We start from the raw sequence: 714 nt of genomic DNA on the forward strand, positions 1-714 counted from the left end.
TACACTGACCCCAGCAGCTACAGTTACAGTACTGCCACCACACCTGCCCCCACCAAGCACAGACCCACTTTCCAGCTGTACACCCCCTTACCCCTGTCCCCACAATATACAAGATTAAGACTGGATTTTGAGCTGTGATGCAATTGCCTCAAAATGTAAGCGAGTTTGCGTTGTGCAGCGGGACAAAGATATTTTTAAAAATAAAATAGTTTATAAAGTTTGATATTTTTAGTATATGATTTGTTTTTTTTCCAGTTTTAAGATGTCCCCCAGAAGCACTTCTTGGAAGGGGTGCTAAGGGGAGGGATTTCTGCTGGCAAAGGTCAGGGGTTAGGGCAGGGGCAGGTAATTATTTCAGCTGGAGGGCTGCAGTCAAGGGCTTGATGGGTAGCCCCCCCCCCCAGTTGCCATATTGGGACTGGAAATTCCACCCCTTATCCCCTGACCTTTGCCACCAGAAGTCCCTCCCACCAAATACTGTTTTTGGGAGGGGGGTTACCATCTTCGAAGTAAAAAAACAACTCATACGCTAAAATCAAACACTATGACAGATTTTATTACAAAAAATATTTTTGTTGTGATTTGTTTGTGTAGTGTATATAGAGATGATTGCATAATTTAAAAAAGGTCTTACACACACATGCACACCATACATACAAGTGTATGGTGGGACGTGGGGGGCATAGGGTATATTGGGGTGTCATTAAGGGGCGG

The sequence above is a fragment of the Gavialis gangeticus genome, unplaced genomic scaffold, assembly GCF_001723915.1.
Source record: "Gavialis gangeticus isolate Ggan-Ray unplaced genomic scaffold, GavGan_comp1, whole genome shotgun sequence".
NCBI lineage: Eukaryota > Metazoa > Chordata > Crocodylia > Gavialidae > Gavialis > Gavialis gangeticus.